At 40.6% G+C, this 24,074-nt stretch overlaps 1 protein-coding gene across 3 annotated transcripts in view; it reads left to right on the forward strand.

Annotated features, from left to right (window-relative positions):
* The window catches only part of FLRT2 (fibronectin leucine rich transmembrane protein 2), a 105,300-nt gene that overhangs the window by 74,414 nt on the left and 6,812 nt on the right, over positions 1 to 24,074 (forward strand). The gene's annotated exons all lie outside the window — the stretch shown is intronic.

The raw sequence follows: 24,074 nt of genomic DNA on the forward strand, positions 1-24,074 counted from the left end.
TATACGATTAAAGCAGTAACATTTCATCGTGCCTCGAATAGAAGGTAAATGAGGACAGAACTGTAAGGACTGTCCACATTTAGGGGTTGGGAAGAAACAAATGGGGTCAGAAAAGTAAGAGGAAGACTGACGGGGTATCAGAGAAACTGATGAAGGGGAGAGCTTAGGGAAAGGAAGAGTTGTCAGGAGTGTTATTCCTTGCAGAGAAGTCAGGGTGAAGGAAGATCAAAAGAGACTATTCAATTTTATATTATGAAATCCTAATGTGGACTTTTTAGAGAGCAGTTTCAAAAATATTTCAGGATAGTTTAAGCCAAATTATAAAGATCCAGAGGGTAAGAAATAGAGATAATCTAATTTACAAGAATGCAAGGAGAAAGATGGAGTGGGAGTTTGGTGGACTCCCAGTGCTGGGAATGAGTTTTTGGAATAGTGGAGACCTGATCATATTTGTCATCAGAGAAGACGTAGTTTGAGGTCAAGTCTCTGACTTATACATCATTCTGTACATTGCCTCATCCACGTAGGTGCTTAGTAGATGTTTGTTGAATGACTGATTTAGCCTTTTACCAAACCAGAAAGATAGATATTACCTTAATTTTATAAATTTTAAAAAGCATGTTCTCAAATAAACAAATAGAAACCATGTCCTGTGGTAGGCGGGAGGATGGGGAGGAGGTTGGATGAAGGACACAGGTTAACATCAGAAAGGAGAAGGTCCAGCTGACGGTCAGGCAGGGCTAAGAATCAGGAAGGCGGTGAGGATGCAGGGACAGAGGCAGAAGTGCTGGAGGGAGAATAGGATGAGATTGGAGGGAAGCAAAATACGCAAGAGACCCACTGACAGAATGTGGCACAGGGCAGGCAGCAAACTGGCAGCCCAGACCGATGAGGACTGGGTTGAACTTGCATGAACTCATAGACCATTGCTGAGCCATTTTGTCAGCCTTGCTTACAAGCCCTATTGAACTTTAAATGACATGGCGTGATCATAATAAAGAGGTCCTGGAGCACAGCCAGGCTTCCAGGACTAAAGTTACGTCCCACATCACCAATTCCCCAGAGAGACTGCAGGTCTCTGGATAATAGAAAGCAGCAGGCTGCTCTAGAAGCTGGGGAATGGCAGGCTGCAGTGGATTAATGGCCCGGGGAGAAAAGCCCTAAAGCTCTTCTCACCCCAAAGGAAAGAGCACAACTCTGGAATCAGAACACTTGAACTTAAACCCAGCCTTGCTTCCCACTACCTAGATAAGCTTGAGAAAATCTTTGAAACTGTCTGAGCCTCAGTTCTGTCATTTACAAACTGGGATCAATGACAGACTTGTCTTACAGAGATGTCGTGAAGATCAAATGAGATACATGGGAGAGTAGTTTGTAAATTTCAAATTCTACTCAAATATTAGTTTTTTGACTATTATCATTATTGTTGGTAAAGCCACAGCGATGTGAATGGCTAAGAAACAGTGCTAGCATTAGGACTGCCATGTATCTGGCTTACAGTACTCAGAAATGGGAGATGTGTCCTTGAGTCCATCATGGAGTGTTCTGAATACCAGACTGTACAGATGGGAGTTCAGGTAGAAGAGAGTTCATTGTCTGCGACAAACAGTACTTCTTGGTCTGTATGGAGGAAGGCCCTTTCTGCAATAGACACTTTTTTGTAAAACCATACCGGAAATTTGTCATGAAATACTTATTTATAGTAAAGGATAGTGCAGTGTATTTTGTAGGTATAAATGTTTTTTTGTGTATATATACATACACACACTCATCCTGTAAATGCATATAAACATTCACATGTATGTTACATGAAAATACATACATAACTACCTTATTTTCTTTGCTCTCTCCTACATAGCTGTCTTTTAAAATAGCGATACATCTGGTCCAGTTTCTCAAGATTAACCATCTTGCTAAAACAACCTTGCAATAGTCTCTAGGTTCAGATTTGGAGTTACCATTGCAGAATCATTCCTGGTCCGCTCCTGGCTCTTCTTCCTTCCCACCTTCTCCACTGGAAGGGAGATGGCGTTTCCGATTTCATTACCATACCCTGTGGCTCAGGGAGCAAATTGGAGACATCAGGATCGATTATTTTCTGTGCTCTCTTTGTCTTCGTCAGGGTTTGTTCAAAAGCCAAGTTAGCGTTTTCAGAGTGAGAGTAGCTTAATGGAGCTCTACATTCAGTACAGAAAACTGTGATTTGGCAAAAGCTCCAATTATTACAGAGAGTGAAATAGAAAGGGTGGGCGTGATTGTGCTTTAGGAATCTTACCTTCACATCACATTATTTGCCCTGTAGCTGAACATATCTGGCAGATTATTTATTAGGAAACAAGTTGCTAGAATGTCATACGTGGATGGCATATCCTTTGATGCATTTAAATTCTGTGTGTGCCCTTCATTACTGTTTAAAATAAAACTAATGACCATTTTAAAGATATATTGCAGAGGAAAATTGCTCATAACCCCAGACTGATGATTATCTCTGTGCTCAGGTTTATTTGGGGGGGGTTGGGGGTTGTGAGGTGCTTCTCTTGTTTACAACTCAATGGGCAGTTAGAAAGGGAGCTAATCTCAAATGCCACTTTTTTTTTTTTCATGTCTTTCAGATATCCCCAATCAAATATTCCCTTTCTTTTCTGCCTGGATATAATTTTGTTGATAACCTCTAGTTATGGCATTTATGGCCTTCTGCCTTCAATTATTCATTTATCCATCTTCCTTGTCTTCCTGTGTGCTACGTAACACGCAGGCAAGGACTTGAACTGATTCCTTCTGAATTCCCTGAAGACACTTAGTATGGTGCCCTTCACCCATTACGTGCAGCTTGGTAACCACTCCTGTTGCTCCAGTGAGGTAGACTCCAGAGAAGAGCAGACGGAGGCCCCTTTGCTTGTATCAATAAGGAAGAGGAAAGTTGAGGTTCTGGGCATTGATTATTAAGGAGGAGAAAGAAGGCTTGCGTCAGTTCTTTCTACAATAACGGCAGTGTCTGAATAACTGATGAGCTCAAAACCAGCATATTAAAAAATGCCCCTGTCTTATTGTTCCTTGATGAGTGATGTTCTCTGCTGAGGACAAGATAAGGACAGATAAATAACGTCTGATAGAAGATGAAGGGGTTCCCTCTTTATTTTTTCTTCTCTTTTCTTTTTTATCAAATCTTGCCATGTAATTGGGACCTGAACAAAGAATGGAGAAGGGATCAGAGATTAAAACTGTACAGATTTCTGGGTAACAAAAGGTGACTTTTCACTGTGTCTTGATGGGACCATTTTAATAACATTAAAACGTACTGCTCTAGTTGGAATATGCATCTATTGCTTTCTTTAATATATTTCTGTGAACTCAAGAACTTCAAAGCCTATCCTACCTAAATTAATCCTACCCTGTCTTACTAGTTTTTAAAAACATTTTTGTGGAGTTTTTTTTTGTTGATTTTGGGTAGGTGGGATGGGCTGGAAGAAAAGAGCTTAGATGCAATGGAGTCCATCCTCTTCCATAAAGATGCATGACGGGATGCCCAGGGAAGTTAAGTGACATGCCTGTATTAGTGGAATGTTCAGGAGTAAAGTCATGATTTCCTAGCTCTTACCCAGATCATCTTTCACTTATATCTTATTTCATGTATATTTCACATGCTTATCTGCTGCCTGATAATCTTCTCTAATGTGTGTATTTTCTTTATGCAACGATAGTGTACATTTTTCAACGACTCAGATCATATCTTTGACTTCTTTTGACCTCTCACAACTAAGCCCAAGTCTTTGAACATTATTATTCACAGTAGGTCACCCTTTAAGGATTAATGATTGCTGTGGGCAGCAGTTGTTTGCACAAATTACTGTGGATGAAGAAGTTGAGTGAGAGATGGAAAGCTCCACCAAAAAGAAAAAAAAAAATCAGAAGCAAGATAAATAAGCCTAAGGACTGTTTTTAAAACTGAGAAGTTTTTTTGTTCTTACTGTTTTTGAAATTGGACTAATGGTAGAGAGAATAAAAGGATGCAGATAAACTAAATTGCTCTAAATAGCTGCAGTTCAGAGCAGTCCTAGAGAAGTACCTTCAAAGAGGGCTTAAAAAATGGGAAGAAATTAGTCATTCCTGCTGTGTCTGTGCAGAGGCGTGGGATGGGGGTGGTTAGGAAAGGAAATGGGAAGACCACAGTGGCCCTCGCAGCCTCCTTCTGGCTGTCAGTGCCGGGTAGCGAAGACGTGACTCTGACACGGAAGGTTCAGAATCATCACAGGTCACAAAGAAGACACACTAAGAATTCATAGCCCTTTTGGGACCTAACTACAGTGCATCTGATAAATAATTCAGGTAGTCAGAAGTGCCTGCGTATGGAAGACTTTAACTGTTCTTTTTCATCTTTTCCTTTAATATTGTACCTGGCCTCCTTTCCATCTGATGAAAATTTCAATCTGTCTCTCTGTCTCTGTCTCTCTCTGTCTCCTGACTCTCTCTCTCTCTGCCTGCTCCCCTCTCTCTTTCTCTCTGTCACATCTCTGTCACTATATGGCTGTGTCTGTCTCTGTCACTATATGGCTGTGTCTGTCTCTAGCTCTGTTTTGTCAAGAAGTATCATTTAGGAAGCCCCTTGTTTTCTCTCAGCTATGTTATTCTTTCAGTAACTTGCAAATTTAGTTGGAAATAGGGAGCGTCATTTATTTTGGTAACGGTAACTCTCTCCATTGGATGGAGCTCAGCAATTTTGCTTACGTTTTTGCCTCAATAATAAGTCACAGATTTTCCAGGCTTTAGGGCTAATAGAACCATGTTATACATTTGAAAACATATACAGTGTACAAGTTATCTATTATCAGACGTAATTGGGACAGTAATTTCAGGTAAATTAAGAAGTCATAAAAAGATTTAATAAGTGATACACATACACAGAAAACCATCTAAATGGACACTAACTTGGCAATCTTTTGATGTAGGATCCAAGTTATTGCCTGCATGTGGATCCACTGATCGAATTAACATTTTTTCCCTTCCCCACATGCATCAACTCTGATTTCCAGTTTGCTTTCTTACATTGGAATAAAAACATTTAGGCACTTGGAGAGTAATTTGAGTGTAGAATCGTTCAAGATTTTTAAGATTCTGCCCTCTCCTTACCCACATGTCCCCTGATTTGCCAGAAACTTTAACTGACTTGTCCTTCATCAATGTTTCTAAGCCATTCAAGTAGATTTTCATACAATGAGTAACTCCTTTTTTGTTCCCCTATTTTATTGCATTGTAAAATATTTATTCTTATATAATTACAATACAAAAGTATAGTTGGCATAATTGTTAATTATTAGAGAAATGCAAATCAAAGTTACAATGAGGTATTATTACCTCACTCCAGTCAGAATGGCCATCATCAAAATGTCTACAAATAACAAATGCTGGAGAGGGTGTGGACAAAAAGGAACCCTCCTACACTGTTGGTGGGAATGTAAATTGGTGCAACCACTATGGAGAACAGTGTGGAGGGTTCTTAAAAAAACTAAAAATAGAGCTACCATATGATTCAGTGACCCCACTCCTGGACATATATCTGAAAGAGACGAAGACTCTAATTTGAAAAGGTACATGTGCCCCAATGTTCATGGCAGCACTATTTACAATAGCCAAGATGTGGAGGCAACCTAAATGTCCACCAACAGATGGATAGATAAAGAAGATGTGGTATAAATATACAATGGAATATTACTCAGCCATAAAAATAATAAAATAATGCCATTTGCAGCAACACGGATGGACCTAGAGATTATCATACTAAGTGAAGTAAGTCAGACGGAGAAAGACAAATATCATATGATATTGCTTATATGTGGAATCTGAAAAAAAAGAGTACAAACAAACTTATTAACAAAACAGAAATAGACCCACAGACTTATCGTTACCAAAGGGGAAGTGGGGGAGGGATAAATTAGGAGGTTGGGATTAACATATACGCACTACTATACATAAAATAGATAACCCAAAAGGGAACTATACTCATTATGTTTTAATAACCTATAAGGGAAAAGAATGTGAAAAAATGTATATATATAAAGAATATTTTTTTCAGTAATTTTTTTTAAAAGTATAGTTGGTATAATATGGTTTGGTAAGGGCTTGACGGTCAAGAGCATATGTGTGGAGGTACCAGAAGATTACCTGAGCAGCCACTAACACCCAGTATGTGCTGGGTGGTGATCAGTGTGTTTCATGAGGACATGAGACCATCGAACTTTCTGGTATATTGATTAAGTGGAATATTGGGCAGAAACTTTCTGCCATATATATCCCAGCTATCATATATTTCAGCTGTGTAATCTTGGGAAAATGACTTAAACACTTATGCCTCAGTTTCTGTGTCACTTAAAATAGTAATATAATAATAATACTTATCTCACAGGCTTGCCAGAAAAATTTAATGAGCTGGCAAATCTCAAGCACTCGGCACTGTGCATTTCAGTTGCAGGTGGCGCTCAGTACATGTTAGCTATTACTATTCTTATTTCCTTGTTTGGTAGTCTATGACTGTGTCTCTCAAACTTTTCATCCTTATTGCCCCCCTAAGGAGATTGCTTAGATTTTTTTCCTAAAGATTTCATTCCCTCATAACATTTTAATACCATAGATATGCAGTATATCCGCTTATGTACTGTGGCCACGTGGAGGGTCATAAACTATCATAATATCTAAGGTTTTCTTCTCCTTTCCCTAAGAAAAATTTTCTTACCCTCTGGGGACAACATTGCCCTGGTTGAGAACGCATGGTCTATTGTATTTCAGATGACTGTGTTCTCCTCCAACCCAAGGCATCAGCGTACTATGTTAGAGTGGGGTTGACTCTTTATAATATGGGATTGAGCAAGTTTTGACCTGGGAGTGATGCTCCCTTATCCTGTGGATATTTCCCTCCTTAGATAGGTACTTTGTTAATGGATTGTCATTGAAGATATGAAGTATTATTTGTTGGCCTGAAAAGTGGGAGGTGGGTGGATTCTTGGAACTGCTGAGGGTATGACCAAGGCACCTGGGAGAAGAACGTTTTCAGTTCCAAGAATGAGAAATCCTGATGGGGAGGCCTGGAAGTTGAAATTAGGTTTAAAGTGGACTTCTAGAAGAAAACCCTTCCTTTGGTTTACAAACAAGTCTGCTTTCAGTTTTGCTCTGAGAGTTGGATGTAAGTGAGCTGTTCTTAATCACGTGGTCTTACAATTAGTTGTGACATGTCTTTCTTTTCCTTTGTATCATGAGTTATTGAACTGAGCGTATCTCTGGGTTAGCTTGCTCGGGCTGCCATAACAAAGTACCACATACTGGGTGGCTTAAACCACAGAAATTTATTTTTTCATAGTTCTGTAGGTTACAAGTCCAAAATCAAGATGTCAGCAGGGTCAGCGGGGTTTTGAGACCTCCCTTCCTGGCTTATAGGTGGTGGTTTTCTCCTTGTGTCATCGGATGGTCTTCCTTCTGCGTGTGTCTGTGTCCTATAATCTCCTCTTCTTACAAGGATACCAGTCATATTGGATTAGGCCCACCCTAATGACCTCATTTTACCTTAATACCTCTTTAAAGACCCTGTGTCCAAATATGGTCACATTCTGAGGTCCTGGAAATTAGGACTTCAACATGTGAGTTTTAAGGAACACAATTCAGTTCATAACAATCCATTACCTGTTGGGTAGTGGGCATTCAATAATAAGTGAATGAATGAATGAATGAATGGGTTTTTATTTATATTTTTGCTGTTTGCAGAATTAGCAATTCTAGCAATTCTTGTGAGTTATTAATAAGTTTCTCAAAATTTTTATATTCCTTTCACCCTAAAGATATGCTTAGGAGATAAAATTCCAAGGTGATGTTCATATTTATTCAGCAACTATGCACCACTCTTCTCTTCATGAAGGAAGATCCTCTCATCATGTTAAGAGCTTCTGCCATCAGCAGGTGTAACCCAAACGTTAGCAGATCCCTGAGCAGCGGTTAGAGAGAGGCCAGCCACAGAGCTAATCTTTCAAAAGTTATCCATCTTATTAACAGATTGTTTATAAAATGTGTACAATCCTCCTACTATGACTGATCTGCATTTCAGAATGTCCTGGAAGGCCAGGCAGGTTTGACTTTAGAAGTCTGACGCCACCAGTGCTTCATGGAAAGTAACAACACAAAGAGAGCTGATCCCAAGCCTCTTCTATTCCCCATGGGGTTTCCATCCTGAACCACAAGGGGCTGGGCCCACGCACACCAGCTCTGCACTCTCCTCCCCCAGATAAACAGGGGACACCTAGAGATGTCAGAACTTCGGGAGGACAGACCCAGCAGAGAAACCCACCCAGGCCCTGGGAGAAGATTTGGGACAGGAAATTATGGACCTTGGCTACAAAGAACATAGCTTAGAAGAGGCTGTACAGTCTTCAGACAGTCATACTGTTTGGCCCTGTCCACCCCTTGCCCTGATGGGAGGGTGCGGGTCTTGGTCTGAGGGTGATGCTGCGGTCAGTTTCAACTCCTTCAGGACCTTGCACTAGTTTTGATATTATCTCCATACTCTGACTTCCTTGAAGAGTGAGCAAGAGAGTCAGGGGGACAGAACCTTCTGAGAAAGCACAAGGGTCAGGGCTTAGCCACGTTCAAAGGGAGCCGATGGAGGTGGCTTTTTCACCTGGGAATTCACCTCCTTAGGTCCTGACGCCAATACCCCCAGTTTCTGCACCCGTGAGTCCCCGCAAAGACCAACTCACTCCCTGTGAGGAGATTCAGCTCTAGAAACGTATGAGCAGATTTCAGGTAAAAGCAGAAACTGCACGGGCTACCCTGGAGAGGCGCCCACCTCACCTGCAGGGAGCCAGGGCATTGATGCCACCCCTGTACTCAGGTGAGACAGCCCAGCCTCTCATGAATGATGCAGCCCTGCCAAACCCTGGACATCACTGGCCACTTTTGTGTCACTAGGGTCACGAAAAGCCACTTTTTCAAAATTATCTATGGTGGTTTGCCAGGCTATGCTCATAGCTTCAGGAAAAAAAGCCAGTGTTCTTCTTCACTACATAGAATAATTTACAGGTAGGGACCAATCTACTTGCTTGGGAACAGCGGGTGGTCTGTGCCTTTCCCAGTGGAGGGGACATTATGCTAAGCAGGGTGATAGTCTTCAGTGTTCACCATAGAAGCAGGGAGAGCTTTCTCATTAATTACATGGCTGCCTTTATGCAGTATCAGTACCTTACTTTGTCCTCAAGATTCTTTAGAGAAAGCCATTTTTCTTATTTTTACAACATCTATTTTCAAAGAGAGTTTAAGACAGATGAGAAAATGGGAGCAGGGACAGTATTTGGAAGGCTGTCTGAAACAGGACATTTGAAGAGACAATTCAGACAGAAGTTTGAAGTTGCTTTGTCCTCTTCTTGATAAAATTTCCTGTTTTTACTTCATCCTTACTTCTCCTCTCCCCAGACCTCCTTCCACTCTACGCTGTACAGATTCAGGGTATCCCTTTTCATCGTTGCCATCCCTCTCTATACCCTCCCTGCTCTAGCCCATTTAATTGCCGGCTTCCAGTTGTCCTTAGAATAAAATTCAAGTGGTTTACCAAAGCCTCAAGGCCTTGTGTATCCAGGCCCTTCGGAACCCTTGGTCCTTCCACCCACCCCATTCCTCACAAAACATCCCCAGCCACATTGATCTTTCAGTTCCCGGAAAAGAACAGACTCTTCTTCCCTACTAACTTTGTGCCTGCTCTTGCTAAGACCTGGACTGTTGTGTTAGCCTCTCTCCTCCCATGCACTGCCCTCCTTTGTCCCAGCTCCCCCATGGGTATCAGCTGCTCATCCTTTGGGAATCCCACTCTTCAAGATGTCATCCATGTCTGCCATATTTAAACTCACATTCACAGCCTCCCAATATGCTCTATCATACTTCTCTATGCCCTTCATGACGTCGCTCATAATTTTATTATTTCCAGTCTCAAGTTTGTAGTTGTTATTTGATATTTCTTTTCTGTCTTGCTTTCAAAACAGATAACCTTCCCGACGGCAGGGACTTTATCTGTCTTGTTCATCTTTGTATCCCAAGGGCCTCACACTGTGTCTGGCACAGAGTAGCCACTCAACACTTGTTTGACAAAAGAATGAAGGAATGAGAAATACTAGCTTTAGGATAGAGTCTGATACACTTCACTTGATTTAGAATGTCTGCCAAGGATATTTGGATTTCTAGAGAGGGTAACATTCTAGTCCAAAGAAATTGGTTTACAATTATGAAATTGTAAGTGTCAGGGAACTGGTGTAAAAAGGTTTTTGTGGAAACACAGGTCCTTTGGGAACCGTGTCACATTAAGCAGATGCCCACCCACGAGTCTTTTTCCTTGATCTGTTTCTTGAGTGTTTTGTCTAAGAGAGCAGGCCTGCCGTTTAGATGTGACACTTTAGAAGTTAGACCTTGTTAGGCCCACCGCGGGACTCCCAAGGACCAGGGGGCCCTGCATTTCAGTCAAGTGTGAAAATGTAGCTAAGGAAGGAATGAGTAATCCAATCTGATTTCAAACATATGATGCTCCCCTCATTAATCTCAGTCTTTAAAATCTGCTTTATCATCCCAAACTCACATTACTCTCTAATACTTGAGTTTTTAGTTTTATTTACAAGTGAAGAGAGGAATTCTTTTCTGAACAACCATAAAGTAGCTGAGACAAAGATGAAAAAACAGTCAAAACTTTTTCATGTGATGGGTGTGTGTGTGTGTGTGTGTGTGTGTGTGTGTGTGTGTGTGTGTGTGTGTGTGTATATTACTGGGATCATCTTACAGCTGTGTTGCCTCCCTCTGGCTGCCAGCTATGTGCACATGGGTCTGGGTGACATGGACTACGTCAGACTGTAGCTTGCTTTCTTTTTAAAAAAGAAAAAGAAAAGAAAAGAAAAAGAAAAAATGTTATTGTGTTCTCCTGATTTTTAAAAAATATTTTGGTGGAAGCTCTTTTTTTTTTTTTTTAACAAAGACTTAACTGGTTGAAATTGATTGGCAGCATATATTCAATACTTAAGAGAATACCAGCTTTTTGCATGTGGGGTAAAGTTGGGAACCTGCAGTGTTCATAAATGAAAGCAGGGCTCTGACTGCGTATAAACCTATAAAAGGATCTTCTCATATGTTTAAATTCCTCAGTATTGGGGGAACATATTTCAAAATTCATTCAAATGAGAAAGGCCACCAGTATAGATTTTTTAAAGGTAGCTTTTAAAATCTGTTGTGGGTGTGTGTTTTTATTATTTTCCTTTGAATTGTTCCTTATCTGAACTGTGTAGCTACACTGGATGTGGTACTGATGGCTCTCATCTCAGGTTTTATTTTATGTCTTAGAAATCACTTGATTTAATTTTAACCCATATCTAGACATGTTCCAGGGTCAGGGCAGGGGAGAATTTCCTTGAGAGAAGGAGAGGGTCAAGGATAAGGAATAATATTTTTTCTTCTGTTTCTTGTCCCTTCTCATCCTCCAGATCCAGAAATAGTCCCCTGAACATAGCCTGACACTTCTGCGTGACAGGTGTTCTGAAGATGAGAAGGTGCACTGTAAAGCCTGTTTATTCAGTGGGGAAATTTTATACCACTTACATTCAGAGCCATCGCTATCATACTGAAATAGGCTTAAGCAATGAATTTTTTGTTTTTTTAGACTCAAAACCAGATAACCCACATGGGAATACACACTATGTAATTTCATTTCACGCACCTAATCAATACCACTGCCTGAAATCTGTATTCCAGATCCTTCTCGTGAAGGAGACACGAGATTTTCTGTTTCATTATGTCTATTACATATAGGGTGCAGTATTTTGGTGGGAAAAATAGGCCATGTTTATATTTTTGGATTCAGTTTGTTTTTTTTCATAAGCATTTTTATAGCTCTCAAAAATACTGGCTTATATTATGATTCTAACTATGTGGCGTGGTAAAGTGATATGCTATTAAAATGCAGCTGAACTGTCACACTGAATGTATGTAAATATTTATAAGCTGTTGGTATATATAAGCAGAACACATATTTGCTGTAGACTATAAAGACTTACCTGAATTCAGGTCATCACCATTTTAAAACTGAGGTGTTAGGTATCTAGCATGATCAGATGTGGCTTTCATCAAACAGAGTTTGTAGTAATAGATCAGATTGATCTCATGTGAGTAGTACTCTTGCTGAAGAAGACCACAGAATTTGATATTATTTTGTAAAAGAAGTACAGTGCTGTAGTAATTACAGTTATTTTCCACTTGAGTGTTCTGTGTCTTTTCCTAAAGTCATCTAGTTCCTTTGTGTTTGGGAATTATTTATCCATCAATCTCTCCAGCTGGGTTAGTGTAGTGTAAAACCCTTGAAGCCTGTTCTGAAATATTATCTTAGTGATTCCTTATGGGACCTCAGATTGAAGATGCTGAAGAGCTTTCACAGACTGCCTCTTCAAACAAACTAATCATCTGAAGGTCGTTCTTTGATTCGTCCATTTATTCTACAAACACTTCTTGAATGCCTGCCATGTGCTGCTCCCGGCCCTGGGGAGGGACCAGCTTGTGAATGTGTGGAGTTTACAGAGAGACAGAACACAGGATAGGAGCAAGGCCCTGCAGATCATGCCTGAGTTCAAGTCCATCCGTGTCACTTCTCTGCTCATCCACTTTGGAGAAGCTACTTAACTTGGAGCCTCCATTCCCTCTGTGAGATAATAACAGTATAAAATGCATAGCTTTATTATGAGTCCATGTATGTAAGATTCTTTTAAAGTATGTAAAACTGTTAATGCTATGTTGGAAGCGCTCCTGAAACACTGAAGTAAGTCAGGTGGGCGTTTGGGTGTACAGATAAGCAGCTGAGAGGACAGTCTAGGATGGAGATTGAAGTTTCTGATTGTATATATGATCATTTTTTAAAACTTTTTTTGGAGTTTAGTTGATTTACAATGTTGTGTTAGTTTCAGGCGCAAGGTGATTCAGTTATACATACACATATATTCATTCTATTTTGGATTCTTTTCTCATATAGGTTATCACGGAATATTGAGTGGAGTTCCCTGTGCTATACAGTAGTTGGTTATCTTCTTGTATATAGTAGTGTGTGTATGTTAATCCCATCCTCCTGATTCATCCCTCCTCCCCCCCCACCCGCCACCTTGTTTCCCCTTTGGTAATCATAAGTTGGTTTTTGATGTCTGTAAGTCTGTTTCTGTTTTGTAAATAAGTTCATTTGTATCATGTTTTTAAATTAGATTCCACATATTTTTAAATATCATATTTGTTTTTCTCTGTTTGACTTACTTCACTTAGTATGATAATCTCTAGGTCCATCCACATTGCTGTAAATGGCATTGTTTCGTTCTTTTTGTGGCTGAGTAATATTCCATTGTATCTATGTACCACATCTTCTTTATCCATTCCTCTATTGATGGACATTTAGGTTGCTTTCATGTCCTAACTATTGTAAATAATGCTGCAAAGAACATTGGGGTGCATCTATCTTTTCGAATTATGGTTTTCTCAGGGTATATGTCCAGGAGTAGAATTGCTGGGTCATATGGTATTCCTGTTTTTAGTTTTTCAAGGAACATCCATACTGTTCTCCACAGTGGCTGTACCAATTTACATTCCCACCAACAGTGTAGGAGGGTTCCCTTCCCTCCACACCCTCTCAAGCATCATTTGCATATATGATCATTTAAGCTTAAGGCTTGGATGCCATTTCTTACAAAGGGAAGAAAAGAAGAGTGTCTGGACCCAAGCTTATTGGACTAACACTGAATGGCTACACTGAAGAGGGAGAACCTACAAAATAGGAAATAACAATAGAAATAGGAAGAAAACCAGCAGCTGTCATAGCAACCAAGGAATGAGGATGTTTCAGTAAGGGCATGGACAAGTCTAAATGTTGCTGTGAGATTAAGTGGGAGGAATACAGTCCAAAGAAAGCCCTTTGGATTTGCCAACCTGGGGCAGATTGTTAACATCTCCTAATGTAAACATTAGAAGAGAAGCTTGTGGGAGAGTAGGGGTGGGAACCAGCATGGAATGTGTTGGTGTGAGATGGATGGGAGGTGAGGAAACAGAGATATTGATGATGGACTGTTCTTTCCAGGAATTTAGCTAAAAGGAGAGAAATGTGGGAATAGCTGGAGGGGAACTTGAGGGTCAAGGGGATTTTTTTAGTGGAAAATAGTGGGGAATATTTAAACATGGATCCAGTTTGAGAGGGAGAGATTGTGCACACAGGGAAGGAAGAGATAGTTATCTTCCAGAGAGGCCTGTAGGGCGAAGGCTCCAAGGAACGGATGATGTGATCAACCTTTAAGGAAAAGAAAGGAGGTGCACATAAAGGTAAACTCGTATGTTTGGCAACAGAAAGAGGTGGGAGATCCTGTCTGATGCCTTCCGCTATCTTCAGATTAAAGTCAGGTTGTCTACTGAGGGTGAGAGGAATAAGGTTTGGAGGGCTAAGGAGAGTGAAGTTTAATGCCATCTTTGAGGAGAATGGGAGAGAATGCTTTCCAGAGAAGTGCAGTAAAATTGCTAGATGGGGTGAGGTCTCACTTTAGGCTGGGGATTTCTTATTTAGGGTAGAACTAGTCTGTGCTGTTAGGTGACTTTCTCTAGTGGGAATCTGAAACTCAGGTGGGCACAGGGGAGATTGGGCTTGTGATTGGTTGGGAAGTGTTTGCTTCATTGCTGTAATGAAAGAATAGAGGGCAAAGAGAACCTGGGGTGTTACAGAAGAATTTTTGAAATGAGAGACTGTATACCCTAAACTGATAAGGAGAGAAATGTGGTGTAGTGGGAAGAGCACTGATTGTTTTTTAGCCAGGAAAATTGAGTTGCAGTTCTATTTCTAGGATATGCTACTGTTTGAACTGGTGGAAGTCACAGATTTCTCCAAGCTAGTTTCCTCATTTGTAAATTAGGAGTAATAATGACTTACTTCTCATAGCTGTGTAGGCATTTCACAAGACTAGTAGTGACTAGCTCTCAATAGGTATTTGAATATTTAGCTGAATCTGAACTCCAGTTGGAAATGTACAAGAGCCTAGTGGTGAATAATGTGAGTATAGTTATTTGCTTATTCCTTCTCTTGAATTATCAAGAACTGTTTAAACATCTTTTGTTCTAGCCCTGCACAGTCTGCCTTTTGAAAAAGAAAGAGAGGGAAGGGGTGAGGAAAAGAGGACAAATTCTCATTTGGGACACAAATATTCAGAATGAGCACTGCATGTTTGAGTTATAGAGTGGAAGAGGGAAAAGAAAACCTATTAGACTTCCTGGTGTCAAATGCTATTATAGGATTGTCTGAACAAAGTCTCTTGTAGAGAAAAAGCAGATGTAGAAAGATTTTCCCTAAAATTACTGTTTGGTAGCTTACTGATCCCATTTTCTACAGATTTTTTTTTCACTTGGAATTTAAGGAACTCACAACACTTAACAACATTTCATTTAATTAGTATACAGAAGGTGGCTGTATGTAGGACAGTTGGCAGTTAGTTTTATCCCTTAAATGGCTTTTCCGACAGTGACCCCACATAAAGACCTTCCCAAGCTGTAGAACGTGGTGGCAGCAAACTTGGGACTCTTGGCTAGGAAGGAGGCAAGGAGACTTTGTTGTCTGTCTTGCTACCAGCTTATCAGTAGCTGTCTAGTCCTTTAGATGCCTCCAGTTCTTGGCATCTTGCTGCTGCCCATCATCTGGGGAGCCCTTGATTTCCCATTCCTGCTGAGTCCTGGGGTCACGTGGGCAGAGCAGATAATGGGCCCCCTGGTGTAATTACCTTTTACTTATGCACCAGTCCTGCTTGGAAGTGTTACCCACTTTAAATGCCAGGCTGCTGCTAGTTTTGAAAATTTGAGCAGTGGCGAGGGGCTTTAGTTTTTTCAGGGAAGTGGATGTTGTTTTTTTTGTTTTTTGTTTTTTTTTTCGGTACGTGGGCCTCTCACTGCTGTGGCCTCTCCCGTTGCGGAGCACAGGCTCCGGACGCGCAGGCTCAGCGGCCATGGCTCACGGGCCCAGCCGCTCCGCGGCATGTGGGATCTTCCTGGACCGGGGCACGAACCCGTGTCCCCTGTATCGGCAGGCGGACTCTCAACCACTGCGCCACCAGGGAAGCCCGGATGTTGGTTTTAATACCACTGTAACTAACACCGTTCATAAAATTATACCTGAAGCTTGCATTTTCATACGGAAGATTTATAATATTATCCTCTGTCCATACCATCTATGTGGCTTCAGGCAAATTATTTCATCTCTGTGGACTTCATTTGAGGTTGATATAAATAGCTCCTATGGGCTGTTGTGGGATTAGATGAAATGAAACATATTAAAAGTCTTTGGAATTATAAAGAGCTTTAGGGCTTCCCTGGTGGCGCAGTGGTTGAGAGTCCGCCTGCCGATGCAGGGGACATGGGTTCGTGCCCCGGTCCGGGAAGATCCCACATGCCGCGGAGCGGCTGGGCCTGTGAGCCATGGCCGCTGAGCCTGCGCGTCCGGAGCCTGTGCTCCGCAACGGCAGAGGCCACAACAGTGAGAGGCCGGCGTACCGCAAAAAAAAAAAAAAAAAAAGAGCTTTATACAAAAAGTTACTTGATATGACATGAACCTTTTCTCAATACCAAGGGCCATGTCATAGGTATCTTTCTAGTTACCAGCTCCATGCCTGGCAGGGTGTGGGCATTCCCCGAGTATTTGCTGAGCTGTACTTGGTGCTGGTAGACCTCATGAGTCTTATTTTCCATTCTGGGCAACACATATCAAGAAAGGCATTGCCAGTGAAGGAATCAGCATTGCTAAGATTCTGGAGCAAATGAAAGAAAAGGGACATTTACACAGGAAAGGAAGAGATCTCAGAGACCCAATAAATGTCTCCACATATTTGCAGGTTGATGGATGGAAAGGTGTGTGTGTGTATCTCCAGAGGAAAGAACTATGATAAAAATAGAGAATGAAAGTCAGAGAAAAATAAAATTTGATGAATTAAACAGAATGACCTGTCTACTAAATTAGGGACAAAAGCTTCCTAGAATAGGGGGCTTTTTGTTATTTTTTTTTTTAATGCTAGTAATAAGAATGACACAATGAATGTATGTTCTCCATGTGTTAGATGATATTCTAAGTGATTTATAGTCCTACAACAACTCTGAGAGATTAATACTATCATTTTCCCCATTTTGCATATGAGTTAACTGGGGCATAGGGAGATGAAGTAATGTGCCCAAATTAGCACAGCTAGTAAGTGGGAAAGCTGTCCCGGTCAACTGTCCCCAGACCCAGCTTTTTCTCATTATACAATCTCTACCTCTCTTAAATCAGTTTATTGAGTGCCTAGTTGGTGCTTCTTGTTACTTTACATGCATTAGATCTAGTCTTCCCAACATGAGCGTGGCTTATTATCCCCTCTTGAGATGAAGAAAGGTGATGCACAGAGAGGTTAAGTGTCCATTGTCATGCCGTTTGAGTGGCTGCACTGATGTCAAGTTAAATTCTGACTCCAAACCCTTTGCTCTTTCCATGCCCCCACGCCACCTCTACCTCTCACTTGTTGATTTGATCTAGAAGCAAGAAGGACCAGTTGTCTCGATGCCCTGAAAGCAGTTCCTGATTAGTGAGTGGCTGGGTAGTAAGACCCTAAAGTGACTGATCATCAAACCCATCTGGGGAAAGTTGACAAAATGTACCTACCCAGCCTTCTTTGAAGACCATTCAAACCAGGATCTGCAGGGGTGGGACCCAGGAACTTTAATGTTTCATCACCTTCCCTAAGTGTTTTTGATGACCCTTGGGGATGGGGAATCGCTGGATCAGATGATGCGAAAAATCTCTCCCAAAGTTAAGTCTAAGAAATCAGCTATTTTCTATGCCCGACCCGTGAGGTGCTCAGTATCTGAGCAAATGAATGACTGCTGAACTACCTCCCTTTGAAATGGGTTGAAGAGTGTATAGATATGAGCTGTAGGGAATTCCATCCTTTATTGACCATATACTTTTTTCTTCGTTTAATCCTGTTGGCGCTGTCTGAATAAAATTCTTCTCTAATAGTGTCTGTTCACCAGTGGGCTTTATTAAATACCGTGAAGACTCAGTCTTGCAGCCCTAGATTATACAGATTTATATGAACCCAGGGGATGGTCAGTGGGAGCTCCCTAGTGGATTGAGAGAAGCGTATGGCAGTAATGAAGGTGTCCTCAAAGCTTATGCAGTTGAGTTTTTAGCATTGTAACTTGTTCTAAACTTAGCCCTATTATTCAAACCAACTGCATTGGAAACCATGTGAGAACAACCCTTCAAGTGTGTTAGAGAATTTTATGCTTGTCAGGAGAATAGTTTTTCTTTTTTTTTTTTTTGGTCCAATTTTAATGTTTTCCATTCTAGACTGACTGGAGCCAGAAAATTGTCGACTGTTTAAATAAAGTGTTTCCTTTCTTTCCTTCCCTCCTTCCCTCCTTTTCTCCCTCTTCCTTTCTTTCTCTCCCTTTGTTTTGGCAAAGAAAAATATCTGTCTAATGAGAAAAACTTCAAGGAGCTTGATTGAGCTTCAGTGAATGAGATGGAAAAATGGTTTCAAGTTAGGGGGTAGCTATTGTTATATTTTCCTCCGCATTCCTCTGCTAATTCCCACATCTTGGCCAGCTAACTACAGAACTCTCCGATTGTTATAGGAACAGTATTTATAACCTATCTTGAGGAATGTGGAAATGTGCACAAGATCTATAAATTGCTTTAGTGTTTCCAGATTATAACAAAGACATTTGCAGTGTAGTTGGGCCTATGGTTTCTGCACCTGTGTGTGTCGATTTTAAGCACAAACTTAACTCCAGAAGCTCTAAGTCTGATGTATCCAGGGAAACTTTTCTGGGAAAAAAAAAAAGCTCATCAACAGTAGCTTTTTCACTTGCATCGCTCCAGGCAGTGTGCTGTCTTGGCACAATCCAGGCAATGCCGAAGCCATTAAGGTTTTTATTAGGTTTGTCCTGGTGTCATTATACTATGGAATCGGCAGTGCTTATAGATAATGCCTGTTTTCCGTACTATGATTTTTATAGTCTGAGTTTATTAAGAGCCCCTGGAATTAATTTAAAAAACTTTTTAGGCAACATGAGGAGAGAAACACTTTGCAGAAAGCTCTTCCATGATTTATGTCTTTTGAGTCTCAGTTCCTATGAAAAGAGTTAAAAAGTAGCCTGGCATAACTGCTGCCGTTACTGTCATCTTTAACAGACAGGCAGGGTCAGGGTCTTGCTGTCTCCAAAGAGCCTTTGTTGCATGTTGTTTTACACTCGGGCTTTTGAAACTCTTTTCTGCTTTAAATGAAAATTTCTGTTTTTACCTAGCACCTTCCATTAAGCCATTCTTCACATTCTCTCATTTCCTGGAGGGGAGACATACTCAGTGCACTATTCAAATAGGAAAGAAAGAAGAAAAACCCCACACCTTTTGCTCTCAGTATTTGAAATCCATCTTGTAAAGCAAAATCTTTTTGTTATCAACCTTTAGAGACTTATAAATGAAATGGCTAATGACTTTGAAACATGGGTTTGTTTATTAACTTCTAGAAACAGGACTATCTCTGTGGGAAGCAAAGAGTTGGGCGAAAGTGCTGTGCAGTCAAAGTTTTGTTCCTTCTCTGAGCTGGGCTGGGTTTCACCTCTTGGTCCACATTACAACCGTCCATGTGCAGAACTTCTGGAATCTCTTCCCTGGCTTGCACCTTACTATCCTTCAGATCCTCACGTAGACAGTCCTTCCTCTGCTGTGTTTTTCCTGATACCCCATGCACTAGATTAGAACTTTTTACATGGTACCATAATTTCCTGATGCCCTGAGATTGGAGATCTTTACACAGTACTATAATTCCCTGCTTATTCATTTCTCTCCCCTCATTATACTTTTAAGACTCACAAAGGCAAAAACCATATCAGCTCTGCATGATGGTATCGTCATTCCAGTGCCCAATAAATATTGGCTGAATAAATGAATGAAAAACATATTGCATTTTCATGCTTTTTTGGTGGCCATGGCACAAAACATTTATAGGCTCTGTTTATTAGAGACTTATCTTCACCTTCCTCTGTAAAATCAAGATAAAAATACTAACTCTTTAAGGTACTTGTAAGATGGGGTGGGTCAGTCGTTCTTAACTGGGGGCATTTTGCCTCACCAGGGGACATACCTATGGCAATGTCTGGAGACATCTTTGTATGTACACAGCAGCTCCACAAGAAAAGAATTATCTGGCTCAAAATCTGAATACTGCTGATGTTGAGAAATCCTGGAGGAGGTGTCAGTACAGAGAACTTGGTTAGTCAAAGGTGATTTTATTTTACTCTACATTTTGGAGTTCACCTTTTTGGATATCATTAATAATAACAAGTACACAGAGAATAAAAGTTTTATTTATTATGTTTTTGCCATGTGTCAGGCACCATATAACTTTTCACAAATATTATCCTATTATCCTATTTAATCTCAACAGTGCTGTTGAGTTAGGAACTATTTTATCCCCATTTTTCAGATAGGGAGACTAAGATTTAAAAGGTTAACTGGGCTTCCCTGGTGGTGCAGTGGTTGAGAGTCCGCCTGCCGATGCAGAGGACACGGGTTCGTGCCCCGGTCCGGGAGGATCCCACATGCTGCAGAGCGGCTGGGCCCGTGAGCCATGGCCACTGAGCCTACGCGTCCGGAGCCTGTGCTCCGCAACGGGAGAGGCCACAACAGTGAGAGGCCCGCGTACTGCAAAAAAAAAAAAAAAAAAAAAAAGGTTAACTAATTTATCTAGCTCCTAAGTGCCAGAGGTGGGATGAGAACTCAGAGGCTATGCTTTTGATCATTATACTATACTGCTTTCTCTATAAATACAGTCTCCATTTTAAGGTCTAAAAGGATTTCTCCCCCTAGTGGGAGAAATATGGAGATTTTAGCCTTACTTAAGTTTAAAAAAAATCATTATTGCCTAGTTGGTTGCAGTTTTACACTTGCACTAATTTGAACAAAGATACAGTCTACTGGTTGATATAATATGTAGGCAGTTGTTGATCCAGGAATTAGGACAAGTCTATTATGCACAGTTATTTTATGGAATTCCCAAGAAGCACAAAGAAAACCTTGAGAGTTTGTTTTCTTTCAACACTGAACTTGCCATAGCTGATCAACACAAGCGCGATCTAGATGGGACTTTTCTCCTATTGAGGTGGATAAACAGTGACGGTTTGCCCCATGTAATCCCATTAGGAGCTTTCTTCAGGACCACATCCTCTTCTTATGTAATTATAGGAGAACCACTCATGAGTAAAGTCCACCTGCCAAGAGAGCAAGGCCTGGGGCAAAGGGTTGGCTGATAGGGCTTTTTCTCTCCTTACAGAGGACACAGTTGAAGCAAGTGGAAGAGTTGCAATTTGGATGCACAGTGATGGTCTCCAGTGATCCCTGAGTACTTTGTTAGCTCGCAATCATTATTGCCTTGAGTCTCTTCACTGATGAAGTTTCTAAACAAATTCTACCATCTTCAAGCACTGGTTTGTTGTTTCTAGGGCCTTAAAGCTTGGCTTGTAAATGCCAAGTTGAGAAGCATCTATTCTTTTTACATAGGAATTTAAAGACCCTGGGGCAGCTGTGTTTTCTCCCTTGGAAAATTCTGTTCATTGTGTGCTACTATCACACTTTGAAGATTCCCATGGAATACTCAAAAATGTGTTAGATTCGATTCTTTTGGTCTCACTTTCCTACCTTTTTTGAAGAGTAAATGCTAATAGCACCAAACAGATTTTTGTTCTTAAATAAATCATGCTTTATGAAAGTAGGCCCCCTCTGATTACAAATAGCTCTTTAAGCTCCTCCTGGATATTAGTGCTTGTCATTCAGACATACATTTTCAAGGGTCTGTTGAAGCCAAGTGATATATTTAGTCATTGCATTACTCTACCTGTAAGATGTCATTTACATATAAGATGCAATTTGAGACCATCTCCTGGGGACGAAAGTGATTAGTATGCCTTATGCTTTTACTCTTCTCAAATGAATCATTTGACATGCTCTTGCATGTATTTTACACTTCATAAATTAAAACATTTGAAAACTTAACTAAGACGGCACTGTGTTGAGGGCAGTGTTTCTCTAATTTTAACGTGTACGCCCCAGGCTCTTGCTAATGTGCAGATTCTGTTTCCAGCAACTTCACAGGTTCGTGCTGCTGGACCAGGGATCACACTTGAGTAGCAGGCTATTAGGGAACATTGAGATGGTTTGAGAATTTGAAACCTGAACTAGGGATGGCATCAAGCTGATGGCATTACATTCGCTTTTCCTGCACTACGCTTAGTTGTATTATAAATTATCCTTTAAGCGTATAGGGAGATTTTGGGCAGAGAGGATGACTCCTGTTCCATGTGATAAAACATATATTTGTAATTTTTAACAACTTAAATAATGCTTAATTTTTAATAAAGTATCACATCCATCTGTTTTGCCTGGAAAGATACTCCCTATACCCCCTCCCTTTTTTTTTTTTTTAAGTTTTCTGAACAATAGAAAAATGAATATTACCGTTTCTGGTCATCAAAGGCATTTTTTAGATGGCTCACAATATTTCAAATTGTAGAACAAATTTACAAGAGTCTGGACACTTAAATAGTAGTTACAATGGTTTTTTTTTTTTTTTTTTTTTTTTCTTTTTTAATTACCTTTCTAAAGATAGCTAAGGGAACAATTTCAAATAGTTCCTCTGTGCTTTACATATAAGTTGTTTCAATTGTTGTGTATTGGTAAGAATTAAGAGACTTCCGGCTTGCCATGTCCTGTCACGTTAGCTTCTTTTGTAGGGAAATCAAATCTGGCACCTTTCAATTAACTTCTTTACTTCTCAAACCTAAAAATAGACGGAACAGTTGTGGAGCAAGAAGGTCTGATTACTATCTGTATATTGCCTTTACTTCCCCAACTGTGTCTTCTAACATTTCAAAGTTTACTGAAAGTCCTTTCCTAAAAGCAGGAAAACACATACAGATGGGAGGAAGGTTGAGTTGCTGGAAAATAATTTTATTCGCAGTCATGAGCTTGTCAGCTCTCAAAGGAATCGCAATGGTGTATCTCATCTGAACCTGAAGGTCTCAAAAGAGGGGATAAGTGGAAATGTGTCATGGGTAACTCAAGTGGGGGCTATTTGGGAGGCAGAGAGAGATGAGAGGAGGGGGGGGAGTGGGGGAGAAAAGAGCAGTCTTCTCTCTGACTTGACATCACCTCTGTTTCTGTGCGTCACCTTTAAACTGCTTCATCACAGTGTCAGATCAGAAGGACGCATCTTTCTAAATAACTTTATCAGTCCCCATTTTGCATCTGTGTATAACTGGAAAGGGTTTCACAATTTTTTTTCCCTTAAATTGTATTCGTTGCTCAGTCACTCATTTCATCTTGAAATATGACTGTGACCAGTTGCATTTGTAGATGGTCATCATTGATTCAATGGATTCAGCCCTGGGCCTCTTGTGCCTGTCTGTTTGGATATGCAAATAGATCTCTGAGAGAAGATACTGACTGTGCTGTGAAATTCACAATATGATCATTGATAGTGAGAGGTAACAGTATGGTCTCCGTTTGATGATAAAGATAATTGAATCGTTTTCATTTCTTGAATATCTTTTCAACTGAATTATTATTATTTAGCATGTCACTTAATGCCAACTCCCTGAGCATTTAGTCCCAATCACAGTGATGTTTTTGTTTTTGTTTTGTTTTTTAACATCTTTGTTGGAGTATAATTGCTTTACAATGTTGTATTAGTTTCTGCTGTATAAGAAAGTGAATCAGCTATATGTATACATATATCCCCATATCCCCTCTCTCTTGAGTCTCCCTCCCACCCTCCTTATCCCACCCCTCTAGGTGGTCACAAAGCACTGAGCTGATCTCCCTGTGCTATGCGGCTGCTTCCCACTAGCTATCTATTTTACATTCGGTAGTGTATATATGTGCATGCCTCTCTCTCCCTTCCTCCCAGCTTACCCTTCCCCATCTCTGTGTCCTCAAGTCCATTCTCTAGGTCTGCGTCTTTATTCCTGTCCTGCATCTAGGT

The sequence above is a fragment of the Globicephala melas genome, chromosome 2 (assembly GCF_963455315.2).
Source record: "Globicephala melas chromosome 2, mGloMel1.2, whole genome shotgun sequence".
Lineage (NCBI taxonomy): Eukaryota > Metazoa > Chordata > Mammalia > Artiodactyla > Delphinidae > Globicephala > Globicephala melas.